The sequence below is a fragment of the Dermacentor andersoni genome, chromosome 2 (genome assembly GCF_023375885.2).
Source record: "Dermacentor andersoni chromosome 2, qqDerAnde1_hic_scaffold, whole genome shotgun sequence".
NCBI lineage: Eukaryota > Metazoa > Arthropoda > Arachnida > Ixodida > Ixodidae > Dermacentor > Dermacentor andersoni.
The window spans coordinates 89,046,324-89,068,806 of NC_092815.1; the positions used below are offsets into that span (position 1 = coordinate 89,046,324).

A 22,483-nucleotide genomic window follows, 5' to 3' on the forward strand; every position below is an offset into this window, starting at 1 on the left:
TATGGATCTGAGTTGGCGACAGTCAGAGCTTTATTTTACTGCGACTTCCTGGACCGAGCAAACATGATGATTACGAACGCGCCGTTGTCATCTGCGGCGGATGCCACCGAAATCGGCTGGAGCAGCCTCAGTCATGCCATCGCCGTAATGAATCGGCGGCAGCGTCGGGGCATCCTGTGTCACCGCAGGCGAGCCGAGCCGCATTTCGCGCTCGGTCCCAGCCTCAGTGAGAAGTTCCGCCTGGCTAAAGGGCGCTCCAACAATTGGATGCGACAGTAACGGGAAGCGTGGAAGATCCGGTTTCGTCTCGGAAAAAAAAATGTGGACGTCGTTTCGGCAAGGCCTTCGCTCTTGCTCTAAATGATGCATGCGACCTGCAATGGAGATGATTTATTTCCGGAGTAACATTGGTATTTTGCACTTCACTAACTGCAAAGGCAAATGAAGTTGCAGACGCTCATAGCCGGAAACTATATGAGTATAGCCCGCTACAATAGAATCGCGCGTAAAACCAGCCTTATATCAAAGAAGAGGGAGGAAGAGAGAAGTATACGTCCAGGAGGATACTTAAACGGTGCTTTTTTAGCAGCGGCTTCATCATCATTGCACGTCTTGCGGAAAACTGGGGGCATTGCTGACACTTGGAGGAAAACGTTGTGGCCGAATCGCACAACTATGTGGCTTTTGTAACTTTTATACCACAGTGTGCTACTACGTCTATCGACCCCCTTCTTGATTTTGCATTACGCAGAAAGATGTGTTCACAAGAAAAAGCAGATTGCGGAACGATCTTCAGCGTCACGGCAAGTCAGATGACTGACCGTCTGCTGATAACGCTTGCTCGATGGATCAGAAAGACAGTTAGGAACAGAAAGATGAGTTTTGTGAGAAATAATCTACGACTATCGAAGCGTGCGAGCAAAGTTCTCTGAGATGAAAATGAATTCGGAGAAATTTGAAAGGATAATTTTTTCGCTCGAGAGCTCCGTGACCACGCTGTTTCGGTATCGGCTTCGGACACACGCGCACACGCAAGCGGCCGCCGCTCAATTCTGCAGATTCCGGAAGGATGGCTTTGTCTTTTTCTCGCCCCACTTTAGAGGTCCGCGTTGAGTGCTGTCACAAACCGATTACGTTAAATTCGTGGCGGCATGCCTAAGCAGGACGGAACACGCCTTGGTCTACCTTGAAGAACGCGACAGTTCATCTGTATCCAAACGACAATCAGATGAACCCATAAGCGGTCTGTTTTTCGCAGGCCCGTGCCTTACGAAATGAGTACAATAATGCAAAGCTTTGTTTAGATTGTAAAAAAAAAAAAGAAAACACGTGAAAACAGGCGAAGTCTGCGGCTGCATCGGCTAACCGCTCGTGTACTGAGAATCGGTTGAGTTAGGGTATACTTGAAGCTGCTCGCAGGAGCGCGCAGCCTGGTTTTTTTTTTGTTATGGAGTTTTACGTGCTAAAACCACTTTCTGATTATGAGGCACGCCGTAGTGGAGGACTCCGGAAATTTCGGCCACCTGGGGTTCTTTAACGTGCACCTATAAATCTAAGTACACGGGTGCCCCATGGAAATGCGGCCGCCGTTGCCGGGATTCGATCCCGCGGTCTAGTGCTCAGCAGCCCAACGCCATAGCCGCTGAGCAACCACGGCAGGTGCACAGCCTGAGTTGTACAAGAGTTCATAGCTACAATTTGCGTACACGTGCAGAAGAGTAGCTTCAACGGACAACTTACGCAATGGGTCAAAACTTCCCTGCTCTAAACGTCGTAACTTCATCCTTTGAATCACTGAATAAAAATTTTAAATGCACATCTGTTATTTCCTTTTGGTTGTCCGATGCTTCGTATATTTTAAATTATGGTGCATAATATTCCATAGATTTTCATAATGTTTACCTGTGTGTCATAGTGGACTGCATAACGTAGGGTGGGCATGATGTGTCATCCGGAGCTGGACCCTGTATTTGGACCCGAATGCCTTTCGCACCACTTGCTTCGCGTGTACGTCGTCATGAAATGAATGTTTTCTTGTTCTTCTTATCTTGCGCCGTTACATCGCTCTTGAACTAGTACATCGCGCTATTGTCTGCTATATATGTGCTTGAGTATGAACACTCGAATGAAAATGAGTGCCGACAGATCTTTTGACTCATTCCTCTATAGCGAGCCCAATGCAACAGGGGAATGAACCACTCGTGTTAGCTGTTGGAAGCATGAAATATGCTCTTGTCAAATGGCAAATTTCACTCGATGTTAAATGGTGCCCGGTGCGCTTGATATTTCCGAGACCTTCAATAAAATTTTCAGACAGAAAATTGTATCTAGTTCAATATACTTATACTTAATCTTTTTGTTGTGTCGAAACAGCAACCACAAGGAAATGCTAATATGTTAATCTGAACACACACGTACGCACGTACGCATGCACACGCAGAGGCACATCTCAGCGAGATAAAACTATGGTTGTTGAAAAACAGCGTAGACGACCTATTATTATAACCGTTGAGACGACTTCAAGAAGCTTTACATGTCCGTAGGTCTAAGCTCCGCTCAATGGAAATAGCTCTTATTTTAGGAGAAGTTTCGCGTACTCGAGCCAGAACATTCGTAGGGAAACAGTGGAAGGCATTCCGCGCCGCATTCTCCAATTCCGAGCTGTATCTTGCGACCAGTTGGCGTCGAACGGCCTTCGGCGGTAGGTGAGGTTAAGAATGGCGTAAATAATTTATAGCTGCCCCCAGGTCGTGCTTGTACTGTATACGACACCGGCCAAGACGAAAGGAAGCGGAAAATAGAGGAGCGAGGAAAAGTAATAGTAATAGAAAAGCAATACGTGAACTCAGCAAAGAAAATATTGAGTAGCTCAGGCGATTACGTTCCGAAAAAAAAAACAAAAAAAAACAAAAGAGGAGTATTGTGGTTTCCGCCCTTTTCAAAGTTGTCAAGCTACACGACAGCGTGGGAGAAATGAAAGAAAAAGGCGCACCTGAAAGCTTGAAGCGAGATTGATCTTGCTTTCGTTCCGCCCCATTCGCCACCCCACCCAGCAACATGGTGCTTCCCTTCTTTACATAGAAAGTGCGCCGATTGACGCCAGCGTCGATAAGTGCGCTGACGTGTTCCCCTTGGCGTGCTCGCGTTTATTGGATTTTTGCAGCACAACGTTCGAGACTCGGGCGATGGATCGGGAGTTCGTCGCGCTTGGTTACGCCCCACCGACGGATCCACGGACGATGCGAAGAAATCCGGATATAGCGGCATGGCCATGTACGCATACAAAGTGGCCGGGCACGTGAAACGTCTCAGGCCGACTCGGTGTTCGCGCAGAATGTAAGAGGCTCCGATTGACCCAAGAATTGCGGCAAGCGTGGCCTCCGAGATCTGCGATGCTCGCTGTTGCGCCGCGGATCTCGTGACCGAGAGTTGACCGTGATTGTGAGGTGATCTGTGACTTTCGAAATTAGTCATATTCGACGGAATATTCCATAATAAATGCTGCAACCCTCAATTATTATGCATGTGCACAGAGTCACATTGCTATCGGGCGTTCCAAAAAGTGCAATTGCTGGAAAAATTGAGGCTCCTAAAGGCACATAATGCTTAATAAATAAAGCCACAAGAATGACTATCGCCACAAGCACGGAGATTATAGACAAATCCGTATACTTCCCGCCGCTGAAACGGTAGCTGAATGTTCACACCTTCTGAGTTTCCACAAGTAATGTTTGTAGGAAACCCTGTACGGCTACAAAGAACCGTAAGACGACGATGTGACTACGATGCTAAGATAACCAACAGTGCCGTTAATTTTATTGTGGACGAGTCAGGCACGTACCAAATGGGGGGGCACGGGGGATCCCCCCCCCCCCCCGCCTCTAATCTAAGTGACTTGTGAAAATTTTGAAAATTTATGGGTCAACATCTTTTTATTTAAAAAGGAAGCAGAGAAAACGTCGCCGGAAGTGAAAAATAATACCGTGTGGTTTGAATGACGCTTCTACAGTTATCAGTCGAGCCGTCTGACGTAGCCTCTTCTCTGCTGTGTTTGTGTGGTTTTTTTTTTAACCTTCCGCGGTGGGTGCATTACGTCTAGAACCATAGCGTCCGGCGCTCTACGCGCTTGTACGGGACCGGTGGCAACGCATCGTTACGCAACTTCCTAAATAACAATATGAGTCGGTTCTGGCTCTTCGTAGAGCAGTAAAGGATGGATTCGAAGGAACTGTGATTGTTCGGCAAATATATATTTCTCTATAATTCTTCCAGATCTAAATCAAAAAGACGCTACAAGAAATCTTTATTTTAGACTTTCGCTTGTTTAGTTGTTCTTGGCAGTGTTCTTCCTGCGCTTCTTTCCTGCGCGAGTCCATTTGATGTGCTTTTTTGTTGTCAAGTAAAGGAGAGGTGCATTTCACAGGCGTACCTGTGAGATACACCTTATTTCATTTCCCTTTTGCGGGTTTACGCGTCTTTATGGCAAACGGCAGACATTATTCACGTTTGTCCTAGTACATGTCCCCCCCCCCCCCCTCAGTTTCATAGAAAAGCTACCTTGGGTTGCCCCCCCTCTCCCCCCCCCCCCCCCCCCCCGTAAGACATCCTGAGTATACGTGCCTGGGATGAGTGCAGGTAAGCTTGGCGACAAGGAAATTCATACAAAGCGTAGTATTCTTCATACAGAACAAATGGAACGGTGTGAAAGGTCCTGACGTTAACTATAATGCCCATTTCGCATTAATGATCCCGTATATCAAGCTCGAACGCGTCGGGACTATTTTTGTTTTTCGCAGCAGCGTTGTCACTGTCTGTCGTTCTGTTCAATAAAAAAAGACCCTTTTTTATACGAATACTGAGCTCTAATAATCAACAACTAATAACATACCACTGGCAAACTTGAAGCGCGAAGGAAAAACGGGGACGACATAACGGGGCACGGACAAACGCTATCCTCTTGTCGTCGCTGCTTTTCTTTCACGCTTCAAGTTTACTAGTGATGGGATACCAATTTAACCCAGTCCCAAGTCTTAAGTAATGTCGTCGCTAGCAGGTTGGAGCCACGTGGTGGCAATACGAGCCGCCAAGATTTCAAAAAAAAAAAGAAAAAAAGGGGAAGTGCACTGGGAAATAAATTCAACCAAGGTCACGCTCACTTTCATCCCCTTAAAAGCAATCTTATGGAAAATGCGAAATATATGACGCAAGAATCGAGAAGGGTGAATGAAATTGGCGACGAAGGTAAAAGAAGCTGTTTCCGTATTTCACGGTACGTTTATTTTGCGACCGTCGCTGAATTTGTTCAAGTAGTAGTCAATCGGGCAACTTATCGAAAAAAAGGAAGATACGTTTGGAAGAACGACATCTCGGAATGCCTGACGTTGAAAATAAAGGTTCCAAAACCTTAATTCAGCTTTTGTCGAAACAACTACGGTCGTCGTGAAAGCGCAAGCGCAGAGAGAGTATCACAGAAAGGGCCAGCTATAATGAGTGCTCCGTAACCGCATAACACGAAAGAGAGAAAGAAAAAAAAACCCAGAAAAAAACAAAGCACACCAAAGCCAATGCGCACGTCAAGCGAGACCGCAAATACGCTTACAAAGCACACCGGAGCGTCAAGAACCCAGACGAGCTATTGCCGAAGTGCAAGTTAAATAGAATATTTCCAGATGAAAGTTCTTCGTTTTTTTTTCTTTAGCAAGACGCAAACAAAGTAAGTAGAGCGTTTCGACGACAGCCACTTTTCCACGAAGCCGAGCCCCGAATTTCGAAGAAGCGTCGCTTCTCTAACTTCGAGAGAAACAGAGATGCCGTGAAGCCCCTTCTCGCGCAGGAAGCCCACTTCTCACGTCGACAGCGCGCAAACCCTCGAGTGGGTGTCCGCGGCGAGTTCCCTGAGATGGGACAGGCGGACGACCGTCTCCCCGGTTTCCTTCTTCTGACAGCTTCGCGGTAAAAAACTAGGGCACAGCTGGCGAAAATATCGGGGGACGTTTTTCAACCCTCTTCATCGTAGTCTATCTCCTGCATGTAGGATTCTAGCTATGCGTGTGTAAACTCAAAGTTTCAAACTAGACGAGGCGTACACGTCACGAACGACGTGTATGCACAAATTTGTCAATCTTGGCAGTTGTCGACCTATGTGCATAACCGGAACATCCCGGCGACGGCGACGCCAACGGAGAAAATTTGCCTGTAGTGTCAGTGTTAACAATATCACAATAAAGAGAAGCCAATAATTTCTCACTCTATCACTAGAAGTGGACACGCGCCAGGTACGTCTATCATCACAAGCTTCTATACGGCACAAACATACTCATAACGTCTTTTAGGCCTGCACCAGAGACGCCCGTGAATGCACCCAGACTCCACGAAATCGCGGAGCTATAGAGAGGCGATCTCGGCCCTTTATTTGTCATACATTATCAATCGGTAGGTCGCTTCCGTTGCCTGTATGCAGACAGGATGCTTTGTTCTAAAGCGACATTCGCATGTTCCGTCGACTTCTTCCTCGTCGTATTCAGAGTAGACGGAGCAGCCGCTGTTTTAAAAGCTCGCACTGGCCGAGGAAACACAAAAGCAGGGAAGTAATGCTTATCTAAAGTGACAGCACCGGCGGAGGTCTGCGTTGCGGAGACCACCGTAGCGATGTGCTAGGGAAGTGAAGAGCGCACAATGCCCGCCGGGACGTGCAGGACTGCCCAGCCCACAAGACAGTGTGGATTCGAGGCACGCGCGCTTGGTCGCACTCAGCTGATAAGCGGCGAGACCATTCTTCATTCCAGCACTGCGGAGGCGGTGTCGACTCGCGCGCGACCGCCTCGCCGCAGCTGCTTTGCTTGGCATGCGAGAAAGGGAATGCGCTTCATGACTTCGGAGGGGGCATAAAGAGATGGGAATACGGGGCAAATGAAATAACGGGTGCCGAGGCATGTGCGTATACGATTAATTTGCGAACAAATTAGAGTTGGCTCTGGTCCTTGATTCATTTAGTTTCTCTTTCATTACCTTTACCCACCCCAGCACAGGGTAGCCAGCCGGCACTTACACTTGCTAACCTCCCTGTCTTTCCTCCCTTTCTCTCTCTCTCTCTGAGAGATGGAATAATCGGGTAGCCTAAGAAGGTGTGCCGCTGTACGAATGAAGCGGCAATTGCGCACGAAGCTTACGTTCGACGTATTTTCGCGTTGCGTCACCAGACGTCGGCCCGTAGATTTATTGCTTTATGCGATCTCACATTTGTAACCGTGGCCCAAATGGTCGAAAGTGCTGCTCTGTATACGGACCTGCTGGGAACTCTCAAGATGTCTCCAACATCTTTTCGCTTAGCGACGTCCGACTTGATGTTGGAAAAAAAATCTTGACTCAGTCTTGACTCCCTGCGACACCCGATAAAGGCTTGTAGCCTCTGGTATTCGTTTCGGTCATGATAAGAGTGAGGTCATCGCTGATGCCAGGCGACGCCGCACTAGAACCAAGTTGAAGATATGCTCCGCGTGGTTGCATCACGATTTTACGGACGCACGAATTTTGACTTTTCTGTCTGAAACGCTGAAACGCTCTTTCGCTGGTATTGTGTGGAACTCGTTAAAGTAATGGTATGACTATGTTTATGATGTTGGTAGTGACAGTATTTCACAATACATTACCATCATTACTACAGTGAAGCGAGAGAGATAGAGAAAGAGAAATAAGAGATGAAAGGCAGAAATTTTAACCAGATTTACTGTCCGGCTGGCTATACTCTGTACAGGCAGAGGAAGAAAGAACAGGTTAAGAAATTAGGACAGGAGCAGGCAAGATATGAAGAAACTGCCCGAACAAGCACAGTGAAGGCAATTGACAATGAATGTAGTTTTTCGAAAATGACAATCATAGTGATTAAGCTGATGATAAAGTTTGAATGTGTGCTAACTAACGTTTCAAGGCTGAACGACCACTGCCATGATGCCCGCTTGACTGACTCCAAAGGTTGGTCAGCTTTGCAAATGCAAATTTGTCGCCGCAGTTCTATTTTGATATTCGTTATCTGGGAAGGTACCCACACTACCCGATGAAAGAAGAGACGAAGAATAACAAAAAATAGGAACAAGAAAACATGGCTTCTGCCATGCCTCATTACGAATAACTTGTAACAAATCTTTCGCCAATATTCCTACGCTAAAAAGTGTCCGCCACAACGCATAAATACTTGTTAACTCACGAGCCTTTATGTGATGCCCTTCTGTGCGAATGTCGATGATTTCAAGGCGGCGAACACGGCTTTTCTCCAGAAAGGAGGACGCACTGTTAGAGCGTTGTGTGCGCCTCACACTTCTCATTATCTTTTTTTTTGCATTCTACATAGGGCAGACACCATGAGCTGAAGTTAAATTGCCTGATATCTGTAAGTATGCCCAAAGATCATGCACGACAATGAACTAACGGCGTTCGTGAACATCAACTGAATATTACCAAACCACTACGTAGCACATCGTAGTACATCGGTGGTGTTTGGCTATATTTATTTACCTAGGGAAAGATTGACGACTATCATGCTTAAGCGCAGTTCCAGAGCAGGGTCGGTGTACTAGAAAGAACAGACATAGTGTAACGAGACGCGACCGCGGCACGAAGCTCCAGGAAGCTTCACGTATGCGTACAGCATGACGTAACAAAACGCATCAGCAAATGACGTCGTCCGTATGATTCTTTAAAGTTATCGCGTATCCTAGGAGATGTATGTAAGGTAAACATGATTTTACATGTATGCATGACCAACCCTGCCGTGATATAAGTGGCATTTATTTTCTTGGCCTGGTAAGATAACGCGCACCTTCAAACGAGGGAAGTGAAAATACGTCCCGAGGCCTTAGTCAAGAAAACTGTGTTAAACATGAATGAATAAAGAAATCAGAAATTTGGGTAGATTAGGCGCTACTTACCGCCGCTAGCTACATATCATTGGCAGCGAATTGCTGCTATGCCGCAGGTTGCAGTGCTGATATATTGGTGACTAGACCGAGACCGAAACGTTCTGGGTTGAAAACAACATCGCAGGCTGGGGATACTGTCACGACAGCAGGCTACAGCATCAATACTTTTCGTTATTGATGAACCCTGAAACGTTTTTGAAGGACTCTGGTATATGTTGGACGAGTTTGTGCGTAGCTAATAAAAGTGTTGTGGCGCAACGTAAAATCACACATGGAAGAAAGGAGACGATCTGGCACTCTTTCTGTGGTGTTTTTTTCTTCCAAATGTTATTTTAGATTGCGCCATAATACCTTTATACTTTCACGAGATGGTGGGGTTTCTGAGTTCCGATTCTTTGTTGCAAATCTTCCGTGGCGCCCTCAGCTACAAAACGGTACGTTTATCACAAACCAGTCACTCAGACAAGTTACAAGCATGACAAGTTAGCATAGCGGCAAAAGCATGGTAAATACAGGACATTGTATAGCGGCACAGAGTGCAACATAATGATCTTGAAGTATGGTGCTCGAGAAAAACGACCTAAATGTTATTTTTCTTTCCATTCTCATTTACTTTCTTCCTATTCTTCTTTCGCTTCCCGCATATCGCGCCTGGTTGACGACTGTCTCGAGAGCTGAGGCACAAACAAAACGTGTGTCAAACTACGCACTGCTACATTCAGCCTCCTTGTATCGCGCAGGTCACGGCTTGGCAGCGTTTACAGAAGTTGGCGTCTATAATTGGCGCTGGCTACTCATTTTCATAGAACGACATCACTATGTTCATTTTTGTCTCTGACATCTCGGTTTGTAACCTCCGTCGATCACATTCCGGGATACTTTCACTTCTACGCGACGTAACGTCTCATTTGAGTGACGGGTCCCATTGAAGTGATGTGTGTGTGCGTGTGTGTTGTAAACCGCATCGAAGCACGAGGCCAATGACAAAAAGTACTGAGAGGGAACTTATTATTGTCAAGGGAGATTAGTCGGCCTGAGTAAGTATGGCATGGCCTGCTACTCTGCACAGGGAAAGGAGGAAAGCGTACAAAAATTATGATGATGATGAGGACAAGGCGAAGGGGATGGGTATATAGATTAAACCACATAATGTAGTAGCTTCCTTAAACTGCTGCAGTTACGTGCACTGTCCACGCGGACAATGAAACATGCGTGGCGTCGTGGATGAAGGCTTAAGTCAAGCGAAACCAAGAATGAAAGAACAGAAAAATTCCAAAGGGTGAATGGCTGTCACGATTGGGCTGGGCAGCACTGCAAACTGCAAATTGATGCACTGCAAAGAAACATTCCTATCGCTCAACCTTTCTCGTATACGCCTTCCTCTCTGATTAAATCAAGCGAGTTCCAGCGACAACGCAAGCTTCGTCGCCGGTATTAAAATTAAGTTGCTAGGAGACCTAGGTATAGAACTTTAGCCTCCGCATTAGTGCGGGGTGTATATAGCTTCCAATTCGCTGCACAGAATTAAATAGATATAGGATGTGTAACGTGGGTCGCTGTGGCGAGCGATCGCAGTAAAAACACAGCAAGGCCATGCGAATCCTAGTAACGAAGAAATCTAAGACAAAATGACATAAAAAAATGAGCCGCTGAATAGTGGGAGCAAACCCAGACATTTGCTTTCGTCCTTTACGTAGACCTTATACACGCCTTGCGTAACATGCAGTGTCGAGAAACTTGCTTTGCGGCAATTCTGATGCAGGTATTAGGTGCATCTGCTTCTCTTCATTCGCCTCGGCGGGAAACAACAGCAGGGAGCGCTATTGATCCGATGAATTGCATGCACGTCCCAAAAAGAAACCGGCTCTCGCATGGTTTCGCGCGAAGATTTATTGAGTGCAGCCTGTCAGAATGGGGGCGGGGGAGTGATTGTTAATCCACCGTGAAAATTATGGATAGTGCATTTGTCCTCGTGCCGCATGCCAATGGGTCCTGTCGATCCGCGCCTGTTGCAGCGTCTTTGATTTTTATGGGAGGCTTAGTTTTTTTTATTAGTTCCTTCCTCTCAACTGCCATTTGCAGCAACCAACAACAAAATCTTGAACATTCAGAACTATTACAGCCTATACTGATGTGTCCGCTGTCTTTGCCGACTGGTTAATGTATTCGCTTCGCTTCGGCTAAGCGTGGAGCACAACATTGACGTGGATTATTTATTTTTAATTTTCTAAAGTAGATATTAGAAGCTCTGAAAAGGGCTCAAAAACTATTCATTAGAGCCAGCTAAAAAGATTAGGCGCTTCTAATGACGAATTTGTGATGACAGACTAATGCATTTAAGAAATTTGACCAAGGTAGTCAGGAAAATGTTCGATGTCCAAAGGATGATTGTGTATAGAAAAAAAGAAGGAAATAGGAAGAAAGACAAGCAAATAAATACGAAGAAATAAAGGAAGGACTGAAATAAATTACTAGTATTATCTTTATTATTAACTTTACTTTAATTTATTTTGTTTGAAAACACAAGCACTTGAAAGACAGGAGAAGAAAGCAAGTAGCAGGCTGGCAACTGCCACCCGAAGGGGCAACAATGCCTGCATACTCTTCAGTATGGAGGAGACAGACACATAGAAATGGAAGCTAGGAAGGTAAACGAAAAGAAAGGACAAGATGACAGTTACCAAAGACTAAAGTAAGGCAATGACAAAGAAAGGAAAGAAACAAAGAAACAGATGACTATTTTTTTCGCCATCACTGCAGTCCCTGTTAAACAGCTGTATCAGCGGCGCCAGCTTCGACACATTGCGCATTAGTGTAATATTTGTGCAGAATTCTGTGCTTTCGGGCGTGTGGCATTCAAGAAGAAAAAAATAGAAGGAAAATGCAAACTCCGGAAGGAAGGGAGAAAGAAAGAAAGACGGAAAGCAAGAACGAAGGGCGCTTTCGGCGTCGCTGGCACGACAGCAGAATAGCGTGTGCACGCTACATACGCAAGCCGCCGCCGCCAGCACCACCAGCGACGCGGCCGCGAGCTCCTCCAGTGGCGCATAATGCGTCTCGGGGGTGGCCAAAAAACAACCAAGGCAGCGTGGCGAATGCCGCGAGAAGAGGAGCAAATAAAGACACACGATCGCTCGGCAGAGATGGATAGACTCGCAGAGGGAGCGTGTCAATAAGCGATATTGCGCGGATTTCGCGGGCGCGCCAAAGTATGCGTGTACGCCAGCCGCGCAAGCTGCACCGCAAAAGGGGCCCGCTGTAGTGGCTGCACGCGTTGCCGCTCTCGGCGGGGCGGTTACGCGCATGGCGACGGCGAGGCTGAAAGCGCTGAGTGGCGTGATCGCGTTTGAACGTCGGCGCGAGTGGGTTTGGCATTCAGAGGGCCTCGGCCGCAGCTCGTCGCGCGCGCGCATTCGCTGGGAGAACAACATGGGGAACAACATGGGAACAACATGGGTCCATTCACGGGGAAGGTGCGGCTCCAACAATGTGCGCGGCACTGAAGAGACGTGAGAACTGTTTGCCGAGATATCACCGCCAGCCTAAGCCTACACGAATGTATTTCGCCCACACGCGGTAGTATAGATTATAAAGTTCCGACGCAAGCTTCGCGTCATAGACTGTTTAATCTAAACTAGTTGCCATGTTGTTGTTGTTGTCGTTGCGCCTTCAAAGCATGGCACGTGGCCACAATGGGAGATGCGTTAGGAATCGGGTAGTTTTACATTCAATGAATAGCTAATTATGAAGCAGCCGATAAAAAAAAAGCCTCGTCTGCGAATGGTAGTTTTGTAGAATTGAGTATTGAGACGAGATAAATGGACCGTGAAACTTAAAACAAGAAATAACGAGACTGATTGCAAATTTTAGAATGACATCGATTTAGAATAGTTACGATAGGAATAGCAAGGAAAGTAAGAATTAGCATTGTATGCGTCTTGTGCCTTGGATGAAAGCACTCACTGCGTCAAAAAAGTCCCTATGATTAAAACCCAGTACCGAAGCACCGAAAAAGAGTAGGTTTCTCTGTTCGTTTGCCTCCGAGAAATTCTGTCCACCAATCATTCCTCTTCCTTTGGATCGTTCTCTTCTTCGTCGGCCACTTTACCAGAATCCGTACTTTGACGAACAGTGATATGCAAAGCCTTTAACCTATAGAGAGAATTTATATATACCGGGCATAATTATCACACTGTCTCCGCTCTCAGAACTTGTAGTCCGCCAGATTTAATCAGCTACGGTTCAGTCGGCCCACAGGCAGCGTATTGGGACTAGACAAAGTATATATGAAGCGGAGTTGACGGATAGCATTAATATGAATAGTCCATACGCTTTCGAACCAATCTCCTCGTATCGCAAGACAACATCGTCGTGGAAGTGGTTAGATTATAAAATATCATAGAGAGTCTTCCGGCTTCCTAAATGTATCAACTTAACGGTGTACGTTCAAGCGTCTTTGCTTTCTTTTTTTGTGTTCTTGTTTCAGAACGATCCATGGCGGCCACTTCCGTTGCAGTGAGTGGTGCCCCGGAGGCTGAGCAGGGAAAAAATTTGTATTTATGTTATTTCGGAGGAATAAATAATGCATGAGGAGCGGCGACCTAGTGCCGGAGCTCCGGGGCGTATAAGCACTCCCACATGACGCATGCCTGAAAAAAGAAAAAAAAAAGATCAGTTTATCTCCAGCAACCACGGCTCTTTGTTCCTTGGCAAGAGCGCCTCAAGGCACGTGAATACATGCTGCAGAACCTCGAAGAAGTAGCTCGTCTCGACGAGTAAGCGCAGACGGCAGAGCGCAGTACTTCACAAGGCGACCACAATAACTAGAGTCGACCCTCGCGCTCAAATATTGAGTGAGAACGACGGCTCAGAGAGATTTTAGATTGCCATCCACATACTCCAGTCGTCAGCGGGCTGCTGAGAGAGAGAGAAAATGAGTGAATTATTTTTACAGAAACAGTCTGTATCTTAATTTAGCGTCCAGAAAACAATGAAGTGGTGAAAAGCAGGAGTGAAGTTTGAGCATTTGTTGCCGCATAATAATTTTCAGACGGGTGGCTTATTGGTATAAAACAAATTAGATGGATGGATGGATGGATGGATGGATGGATGGATGGATGGATGGACGGATGGATGGATGGATGGATGGACGGATGGACGGATGGACGGATGGACGGATGGACGGATGGACGGACGGACGGACGGACGGACGGACGGATGGATGGATGGACGGACGGATGGATGGACGGACGGATGGACGGATGGACGGATGGACGGATGGATTGATGGCGCTTCAACGCGTTCTTTATACGTCTGAGATGTATAAACCCTGGACGGAATCATTTCATGACTCTTGTTCGATTAAGTCGATCGCTTGAATATCTTGTGTGTAATACGATCCACAAATGCCACGTTGTCTGAACTTTTAAAAGTTCAAACCAGCAATTGCGCTTTTAACCTGTTAATAAAACCTCAAGCAAAATCCCATTCATATTCACATCCAGTATATGCGCATTCTCCTCGTGGGCCCGAGCTTCTGCGAAAACCGGTGCTAAATTCAGCCTTTTCTCGCGCTCTTCTCAAGCATGCAGGGAGTTTTACGCGCAGAGGAGCAACGCCGTTAACGGGGAGTGGCGCAGCGCGCTCTGCCAAGCGACAGCTGCTTTATGGCCGCAAACGTTATACGCCGCGGCGCATAAAAGTGTGCTTCATCGGAGCTACGTGGCCCGCCACGCAGTCTATGTGGCGTCCAACCAAGCCGGAACGCGAAGCTATGCGCAGGGTGCTGAGGCGCTCGCTTCGCAGCTTGCGCACGTGAATTAAGTACCGTGCATATGTAACTCTCCGTGAGTTGTAAGTTCCCCGCACAAATTTATTTAGTCTGTATTTCAACTGCATAACGTATTGATAACCCGGATAACCAGCGGCAAAGTCCCAACATCAAATCGGACATAAAAATATATGCGCGTAACAGCCGGCATAGCGAAGTCTCCAGTGATATCTTGATGGTGCGCTTGCACAGATGACTTCCATAGAGAGTTTGCACGCAAGGATTATGTGGACTTTCATAGAATTTTCCGGGGTTGTTTGCAACGAGCAATTGCAACATGAGCAATTTGCTTGACAGGTTTTTAGGACGGGTGAGCATGAGGGATGCCAGTACCTTTGACCATAGAAGGCCTTATCGCACGAGCTAGAAGCGGTGTCACCAGTAATTCATGTACAAAGCAAACGTCTGTAGACGGGCATTGGACGCATTTTTTCTAGGTCATGTGAATGTATCATATAGGCAACTCGCGTCTCCCTCTTCACATTGTTACGATGTTCTGCACAACATTAAGGAGAGCACGAGCTTGGTGCTGAAGAGCACGACACTGCAGGGACTGATCCGTTGTGTACTTGTCTGTGTGAATCGTGTAAATATTCTGTAAATAGAGTTCTCGTTCTCCAATATTTCCTGCAAAAAGAAAAATGCTCTGCGATATAGACGCGCTTTTCATTCGATTTTTCAGAGATGGGGCAGCAGTTCTAGATGGAAAATTTGACGATGAAGGTCACAAGTCTCGTTTGCTCCACAGCGGAAAGACAAGCTGCAGTGAATTCCTCCTCCTTTAAGTGAGGCTGCTTCATCTGCGAACCTTATAACCACGCAGGCACGGTGGTGTTGGTTGCTTGTGTAGCGGCGAGCATTGAATGTGTGTTCTCCTCTTTCCGCTTCGCTTTCTTTCATATCTCCCTGCCCCTTCCTTTAGAGCTGGGTATAGCATTTATGATTGACCTCACTGGCTTTGACTTTTCTCGTTTTTGCTTCCTTTTTTTCTATTTGAGCATTCGTTCACGTCGCGTCACGGATGTACGCGGACGTCGAGGAATTCGGCTTGGTCGAGTCACAAAAAGACACAGCATAGCGGCGGCTACACGCCTCGCATGCGCCCCGGCTCGAGCGCCAAAACGTATGTGCATACATTCGTCTTCCCGGTCGAGCCTTCCACGTGTGCGCTCAGTGCTACTAAGCCCACGTGGCGCTGTTCGATCGCGCTGCCCCGGGGCCTTGGACCGTTAGCTCGCCAACCGTCCTCCAGGGACCGTCTCTAGGCCATGCGTCGTGCGCGTCTGCGTGTTTGTTTCTGCATTTATTTTCCCTCTGGCCGAGCCGTGTCCGGGAACCATGGTTGCCAAGAGGAATCGCCTCGCGGGGTTCTCGATGGCTGGACGCTTTCTTGATCGTAGTTTATCTGATTCGGTATAACCGGCCCTTTGATTTATCTCGCAGCGATACTCGAAAGCTCTGGTTAGGTTCGGCGCCAGAAATCGCCCTGCGCTTTGTATATTTTTGGGCGATGAATCGAGTATGTGTGGCGTGCTGTTTAGACGCGCGCAATGTTTCGAAGAAAACGGTAGCAACGCTCGCTGGCACGGAGGATCTTTCGACGAAACCGCCAGTGTATACTTGACCTCCTTGCCAAGCCTTCGTGGCACGTTGGATTTATCGGTGCTGCCCATGGAAAGCGAGAAATATGGCGCGCACTGCCACGAGTGCTTTGAAAAGCTCTGAAGGCGCTCCAAGTTAAATCAATCGTTGGTCGCATGGTAAAAGAAATGCACAGACGGACATCGAGTTATGTACGGGCGAGCTCAAAGGCTGACGCAGATTTTTTTCCTTGGTGCGCATTTATTAGCTATTTCTGCGACAATATTTATGCCCATATAGTGCATTTTCTTTCGTCCAAGTGGTTTGAGACATAAAACAGGCAAGGACAATCCTTTTGCCTTTATGATAGATTTTGTTGTAATAGACTTTCTAGGCACTTAAACTGAATGTTCTGCGGGGCATGAAATAGTCATGTTCTTAAAATGAAAATAAAGGAAGTGGTTGCCTAAGATGCAAGGTGGTATGTCAAGCTGCAAGATTAGTTAGCCAATTTTATTCAGACGCTCGTGTTGCAATCTCGTGTCATTTGTTGACATTTTCGGAACGCTTGTGCTCTTGGTTAGATCTACCACTCCACTTATTATGTGAAAACCAAATCTGTCCTTTTGCTAAAATAAATAAATAAATAAATAAATAAATAAATAAATAAATAAATAAATAAATAAATAAATAAATAAGATATCGTGTGCTTCTAGTGCTCTTACAGTAAAGTACATAAGGGGACCAGTAGTCACTCATGAGCATTTGCTGAAAGCCTGCTATTAAATAGAGAACTCCAAGTTGAAATGAAAAAGTTTAGAGTGTGATTTGAATAGGATGCAGACGGTCAGAAGAATAAGACGCCTACTTTCTGAAGTGTTTATTCCTGCCATTAGAAAGGAACAACATGACATTTTGTCACGACATAAATTTTTGTAATGATTATGAGAGATCATGTGTGGCCACATAAAGCTTTGTCGCCACTACAAGATGTTAGGTTTATGACACAACTTCTTGTCGTATATTATTAGGGCACAGTCCGTGCGCAAACCAGAGAACGGCCAATGGTTATATGAACACGGCGGCCTGCGAATAGAAAACAATGTAAGGCTCCCGAATGTAAGGCTTCATAAGTAGCACTTCCTGGCTCTTTGGCGCACAGTATCTGTTCTTGGCGTTTATCCATCTCCAGCCATGTTGCGTCCCTCGTCAGGCAGTCCCAGACCCTCGCCCTTCACCAATGATGCCGTCCAACGCCGCATTGATTGACATCACGGCTGTCCCTCCTGCACGCTGCTCTCCACACATACCGGTCCGTACCTGCCACCGAGCACGCTCATAGCCCTTTTATCACACTTGCTACGCGATTAATGATGAGGCTTCACGGTACACTCGGCCATCGCTCTGGCGTCGCCTGTTTTCCCACATCCTCTACCTTCAAGGGGCCGCACCACACATCTCACCACCGGCATCTTCGGGATCACCTGGGTACCCACCGTGGTTGCTCAGTGGCTGTGGTGTTGGGCTGCTGAGCACGAGGTCGCGGGATCGAATCCTGGCCACGGCGGCCGTATTTCGATGGGGGCGAAATGCGAAAACACCCGTGTACTTAGATTTAGGTGCACGTTAAAGAACCCCAGGTGGTCGAAAGTTCCGGAGTCCTCCACTGCGGCGCACCTCATAATCAGAAAGTGGTTTTGGTGCGTAAGACCCTATAATTTCATTTCATTCATGTTCACCTGTTGTTGGATTATATAACGGTGATGCTGACATAACACTATAACAAGTAAATGTTATCTCCGTTATCCACGCGAACATGTACGTCAACATCCTCATGGAGACTCTGTCAACTCCGTCAACGTCATCGTGGCGTCAGCGCCGTTACAGATGCTTTGCAGGAAGTCGCTGAGAAATCTAACTAACGATAAGGTTCTTCCCCGTAGAATAAAATAAATAAAATAGACCTAGGCAACATAAAGAGTGCGGGCAGTGGCGCGCCTCCACTTAGGCAGGTTTTCGGTTATGTGCAACCATATAGAGAAACTGAGTGAACATCCCAGCTACACAGCTGCTACGACCACACATCTTGCTGGACGGGTTTCACTGAGGCAAATATAGCTGCAAACGGCATCCCGACGCTGAAAATGCAGCGTCGAAGCTCTTATAACTAGAAAACTAAGAAAACAATATATTGCTCGTTCGTAGTCGTGACAGGAGCAGGCATTGGAGCGGAGGGGAGAGGGTTACGTCTAAATGTTCCCATAAGATCCCAGATCCCAGCCGGATATGAACAAGAGAGCTAGCGCACACACACCGCGCCACGCTTGCCCTTTAGTACAGAGTGCGAGCAGTCAAGGCTGAAATTCAATATATGGTTCGAGCGACCTCGTAAAAGGAAAGTTCCAGCGGGACCATTCGCCTGTCCGACTGTTCGCGACAGCGGATTTGTGCATGTAGTACACAGCCGTGTGCTTGGATCGCCTAAAAACATCAAGTAAATAAATATAAAAGAGCGTTTTGTTTCTTTTACAGAACGAGAATGGAAATTCTATCCCATTGGTTGACATCTTCTGGGAAGTAAGCATGGCTGCACTTCGCCAGAGTGAGTATATTTGTCGACGTATCTCTTTTTATTCTTTTTTCCCCCATTCGCGACACGAGTATGAGCGTCATGCAGAAATTTCAGTCTGAAAGCTCTGGTTGAGTGATAGCAGAATCTTGTTCATGCGAACGTGAAGCATTGTGGCAGGCGACTCGAAATTTACGAAAACAGGGGTGGAAAGAAACAAGAAACACGAGCGCAAATTTTTTTTTTTTCCCGCTTGGGTGGCCACGTGGCATCAGGTCACTATGGAACTAAATATAAGCGTGCAAGCCCGTTCCATAGATATACTGCGTATTAATGTATTGTCCACAGTCCGTCTTTCACAGTCTTCAGCTTGATCACTGTTCAATTTCACATCTTTCAAGTGCACACGAACGCTTTCGTGTTTCGTGCTTCTTTGTTCCTCTGCCCTCGTCGATAGACAACTTGCAAAGTAGTGCGCGCCCTCTTGTGTGCACCGGCCGAGCTACAAAATCTGCTTGGAAAGCAAGGTATTTCCCCGCTGTCGCTATCGGTGACATTTGACAGCTTCTCGGCCAGCTGAATTGGGCTGAGTCACTCGCGTTTCACGAGATACCGATAATGTGGCCAGGAACGTGCGCTATTCACCACTGGTCAGTCGCTTATGCTGCCTCAATTTAAAAAAAAAAAGGCAAGCGCCTTGGCAACCATCTACGATGACTCATTTCGTTTCTTAGAAAAGGGTTAATCGTTCAGATATGCACTTTCTTTTGGAAAATACCTTACTCGCGCATGCACAGAGCGTTTTTGCAAATCGTCTGTTGCGCGTTGCCTGCCACCATGGAATTGTGTCAACTAGCCCGATCAGATTGCCTGTTAACGGAAAATGGCTGTTCTGAACAGAAAGAGCAAAGGCTGCTGACCGTAACGTAGCTGTCTGCCTTCTGGCCAATACTTGAAATTGTATCAGAAATAGCGTAAGTAGAAAAGAGAAAAAGTAGGGTGTGGGAAAAGAACAGTTGTAGCGACGAGAAACGAAAACTACCCGCGAAGCGCGCACTATCAAAGCAAGACGCTGCGTACCACCATAAGCGTATCCCACAGTGCTATTAGGCGCACACAAATCGGCTCCCCAACTAAACCTACTTGGTCCCAAGGAGGTTACCCAACAAACCCAATCGGGTTTTAGCAGCCAGCGTTCTTTATTCTCGCTTCACTCGCGATCATGCGTTGTGTCGGTAAATATTGCGAACGGGTGTCCAAAGGAACGCAGAGACAAACGCATAATTACATATATCAGACAGCGTTCGCGCACCGGTGCGCCATTAGGCAGCCCGACGGATATCAATAAACCACCTATTCTCGGAGGCCGCGCAAGCGAAGAGGCATAATAGAATCGTCAACGTCTTGCTCTTCGAAGCCTGCAGCGGCCGCAGCACGGCCATGGAGGCCTGCCAGGCCCTCGCCTCTCCACTCTCCCACGTTCGCATGTTTCTAACACGACTCCTTTCACCGGCACCACTCATTCCGGCTCAACCCCGGAGGGGAACATCTGTGGTCGCGCGTGTTCCCGCACTACGAGACTTCCATTTGCATAATGGCCAGACAGGAAGAGACGAGTGCCTACAAACCCCCCTCTCGAGTGGCCGAGGATTGCATTCTCGTCGCCACCCGTTGCCAAATGGGGCCGCGGTAGTGGCGAGGTAATGCTGCTGGTATACACCGAAGTTTTTTTTTTTTTTTTTTATCCTATCTGCGTGTTCGGGGCTTTCTGTGCGCTCGCTCTCTTCTGGCCACGTCGCTTCCACCACGTACCTGTGCGAAGGAGCTCGCGGTCCCGATGGGAATAAGGTGGCGGTGATGGCGTGGCTCTGCTACACAAATCGTGCGAGGCAAAGAGTGAAGACGAACAGAGTAATGACGCCATTCGAACAAAGGCCGAACATAAGCAATGTTGTGGGGAATCGCAGGAAGCACTGCTGCGCGCGTGATAAGACCCACGCAGGCGCGAGTCTGTTAACACTTCCGCAGGCATAATGTGTCGTTTCGTTTATGCATGACGCTCGCATTAAAGGTGAATTGAACGCCTCGCGCACGAGGAGCTGCTTTCTTCCGAGCCATTCAGAGCGGGCCGGCGTTTTCCGCTATATATATATATATATATATATATATATATATATATATATATATATATATATATATATATATATATATATATATATATATATTACAGTCCGATGGCGGTGCGAATGTTAGCCTGAGAATTTAGATGTAGCTGCTTTAAATATAAGTATGCACTCGTAATTCGCTTTAAGTCTTTTAACTGAAAACTGGTGCTATTCACGTACCATGCAGTTGACGCGCATAACCTCGTAGGTTCACTGGGCAGGCTCTGCAGGCTTCACTTTGCGCAAAAGCTGCAGGACATGAGGCTTCGCCAAACCGGGTGGCGCTATTGTCTTCCTTCGTGCACACAAAAGAAGCAGCCATCACCATCGATTCACGAACGCGCATGTCCTTGCGGGCATTTTTCAGGAGTAACGTGGGCTACTCTAGAGCATGCGACAGACAGGCAAGCCTCCGCCCGAGGCCAATAAAGTCTGAAAGAGCGATGTCATTTTTTTTCTTCCATGGTTAAGACAGAAAACTAAGCTAGTTGGTTTGTATAGTCTGACGTATTACTTGTGTCCCACTCAACTGTTGCCAAAAATGCAAGAATGTGCAAGTTACCCGTAGCTGACAGGAATCAATGTTATTTTGTGGTCAGTCTAATTTTTGTATTTCGCCTAGATACATAATTAGTTATTATTAATTAATCAACTTCTTAAAAATATATTCAGAGAAAAAGTGCCAATGACAAAATTTTAGACCATCCTGGAAAATTTCCGATCAAGTTTTCTGTTACTGAATACCTGCTACATAAAACTTGCTTCCAAGCCACAAAAGAAAGCCGCAAAAAAACAAAAAACAAACAAACAAAAAAAGAATGTGCCGCGCGACACTTTTGCGTGAGAATTTGAGAATAAATTTGACGTTATTTGAGAAGTGTGAGTGACAGGTTGAGGATATCCGGAAGTTGATTAATTAATAATGACTAATGTTATTACGCGAAATTAATAAATACAGTTTGACTTGCTCCAAGCGAAGGCAAGCAACGTTGCCTTGATTCTGTTAAGTACGTGGCACTCGCGTATTAACTTTGGAACAAGTTATGCGGGACACACGTATATAGAAAGCGGACACCCAGCAGGAACACAACAGGATGGGCGCTAAACATCAACTAATTTACGAAGACGCAGGCAGTGCGAGTCAACAACACTGCATGTTGAGAGTGACAAGCGAAAGAAGATTCTTCGCTCATCGCGCATATGAAACGCGCTGCCGCTAAGATCATTGGTCTCTCTCTCTCTCCTTCTCTCTCTCTCTCTCTCTCTCTCTCTCTCTCTCTCTCTCTCTCCCTCTATCGTTTTTCAATTTTTCTTTTTTTGAGAGAGAGAGCAACCGGAAGAACCGTTACATGCAGTTTCCACTTTTGCTTATAACAGAGGAGCCTTTAAGTATTACTCTACCATTTTTCTGAAAGTAGTGTAG

The 22,483-nt window shown here is 46.6% G+C and overlaps 1 protein-coding gene and 1 long non-coding RNA gene across 2 annotated transcripts in view; one reads left to right on the forward strand and one right to left on the reverse strand.

Annotated features, from left to right (window-relative positions):
• Nucleotides 1-22,483, reverse strand: part of LOC126541652 (uncharacterized) — a 223,802-nt gene that overhangs the window by 103,985 nt on the left and 97,334 nt on the right. The window lies entirely within an intron of this gene.
• Nucleotides 1-22,483, forward strand: part of LOC129387615 (uncharacterized) — a 286,099-nt gene that overhangs the window by 43,873 nt on the left and 219,743 nt on the right. The window contains exon 2 of the long non-coding RNA XR_008614792.2: nt 18,859-18,928. This is a non-coding gene — a long non-coding RNA (uncharacterized lncRNA). The remainder of the gene's footprint in view (nt 1-18,858; nt 18,929-22,483) is intronic.